Below are 2,730 nucleotides of genomic sequence, written 5' to 3' on the forward strand. Positions count from 1 at the left end.
TGAGAGCCTCCCCATTGTTTCATCTCTCCCTGGGGGCAGCGTTGGCAAAGCACTGCCTTGGTCCTTGTGACACCTCTCGTCACCTTCTGGTCTGTGACTGGTGGCTTGCCCGGTGCGAAACAATCTGGAGCATGAATTGCTCCTTGAATCAGTCCTTGAATTGCTGGACCTTTGTCTACAGGCATCTGCCCCTTTCTTGCACAGAAGGCACCTACCCTCTTGGCTCTCGTTCTGACAGGCTGAAAGCTCAGAGCTTGCGGTAACCTGCAGAGCACAATTTAAACATCGATTTGCTAAAGCTCAGTTAAGAAAAAAATACTACTTTTTTTGCTCACATATTCAGAGTCACTATGGGTAAAGCCTGATCAAAATGTTTGTATCAAGAGAAAGCAGTTAATTTACAAAGATAGTGCGGTAAGTAACAGAAATAGCAGCCCATGGTCTATTTATTATAGCCTTTAAAGACATTGGAGGAGTTGTTTCCACACGATGGCGTTGTTTGTGGACATGGAGACAAAGTGGGAACTGCAGGTTGCTGACCTAAGAACCACCTTCCATTTACGAAGGTTTCCCAAAGCTGGCCGCTTTTTGTCTTGAACTGTGAACAAAGTATACATTTCATTTTATGCACACATTTTACAAGAGAAGAGCTTGCAAAGAACATCAGGGTGCTTGAGACAAGATTTATGATTTTTAAGAGGTAGCTTTCATGTTCTAGATGAAACAGATCTGTCAAGCTGCTCTAGGTAAACAGTAATGATCTTTTTCAGGATCAATGGCTCTGGATTCTTGTTAAAATACAAAGATGGAGACTGCCTCTGTTCTGAAGAGTTTTACAGTTAAGTTCCTTGATACTGTGGCTAGGTCTTCACACTCCCTAAAGATTCCTTAATTCATTAGGAATGAAGCTCTCCGTAGGCACAAATTCATCCACTGAGGTAACTTAGAGATTCAAGACCTACAAAAACAAGTGAAGGGTAGGCAGGTGGTGCTGGGAAATCCAGAGGTGGTTTTTTTTGTTGTTGTTAAATGCATACATCGTGGGACAAGTCAAATAATGCATTATGTTAAACATTAAGAATTAAAAGAATTTACATTGCATTTTACACTACTTTTGGATTTGTTCTTTACAGCTGCCTCAAAATATTAATTATTTAAGCTGTTTGTTGCAAAGTAAATATCTAGAATGAATTTGTTCACAAAGTCACCTCCCTTTATTCAAACTAAAAATTAAAAACACTTGAAATAGCGGGTGAAAATGTGCAGAAATAGTTGTGTTTTTGCTAAAATCACATTTTCAGGTATCACTTTTCAATAAGCAACATACAACTGCAATAACATTTTTGGTGTATAAATTTTGTCTAATTAATAAACTGGACATTAGAATTTTAAGATAGGAAATAAATGTAACACTTGAATTAGTGAATATGCTTTTACTAGCATCCTTGCCATCAGCTCATTCATCTCTAAAACCGAAGAACCTTTCTTTTGCAGTAGGAGCTCATATGCCAAAGCTATACCTGAAGAAAGGCTTGCTTGCCATAAAGCTTGCCTATTTTCCCCACTGTATCAGTTGGTCTAATAAAAGACGCTACCTCTTCTCTATCAACTTCGCAAAACTAAACTGGTAACCCACAACAGTGGGAAGTCTTGTCACTAGTAGTCAGCTTGGTTCAGCTACAGTTCATCAACATAGTTACAAACCACACCCCGCAATCCGCAGAATAACACCGTTGGCTTTTATTATATTGTTTGAATAAGGAATGAAAGCAGAGTCATGTACGATTGTGTCAGTATTTCTTTTACTGAGTACAGGCCCCGGACCTTTTCCTTGTTTACAGTGCGCAGCACAGCAGTATCAGATGCAAACAGGGGGGTCTGTTGTCTGGAGCAAGGGATTCACTAGAACCGGTAACTAACACTGTTTGTTTAGCTTGAGTGGGAATTTAAAGACTAAACACAACCGTGGCAGCAAACAGCGCCTAAGTAAGCCTTACCAACACAAACAAATTACTCTTTTCCTAGTGGGACTGTTAGAGAATATCGGACTGAAGCTGTCTAGAATTAATCACTTAGCATAACTTGCTTAGCATTAGTAGCTAAATTTGCTGAAGCCTTAGGCTTCAGGCTGTGAACTTTTACTTAGATAAGTAAAAGGGGGCCCCAGAGCCGGTTCAAGCTGGAGGGATAAAGAAGTTACACGGACAGCAGGAGTAGCAAACCTTGAAGGTAAGAAAAGAAGCAGCCTGCCTAGAGACAATGAAGGGGCCCAAGGAAGAAGGGGAAGAACCCAGACCTAACYATTACTRTTGGTCCAAACTATCGCTTAAGGGGTGGGGAATTTAGATTGTAAGGCTATAATTGCCCAGGGATTTCTTTGTTCAGGGTCCCTCTTTGGAGGCACCCAGCTCGAGCTGTAATTACCACACGTGTATCATTAAATTATATTTCTCCCCAATCTGACTTCGAAATTCTGCCTCAGCGGGAACGTAGGGTCRGACCCTGTTATGGTGGCCGGCAAGCCTAATAGTTTCCATAACAGTTTGGTACCCCAGATGGGACCCTAGGCGACCACCGTTGGGGCCTCTTGTCTCCAAACAATCATCTGGTGCCATCAGGTGAGTTCACCTGGGATCTTTGGCAACGGGAGGCACCAAGAGGGTGAGTCTTAAATTCCTGCCTAAATTCTAAATTCTGGTTTGGTAACAAAGTGCACTGTAAGGGGTACGC

The sequence above is a fragment of the Apteryx rowi genome, unplaced genomic scaffold, assembly GCF_003343035.1.
Source record: "Apteryx rowi isolate R43461 unplaced genomic scaffold, aptRow1 scaffold_595, whole genome shotgun sequence".
Taxonomy (NCBI): domain Eukaryota; kingdom Metazoa; phylum Chordata; class Aves; order Apterygiformes; family Apterygidae; genus Apteryx; species Apteryx rowi.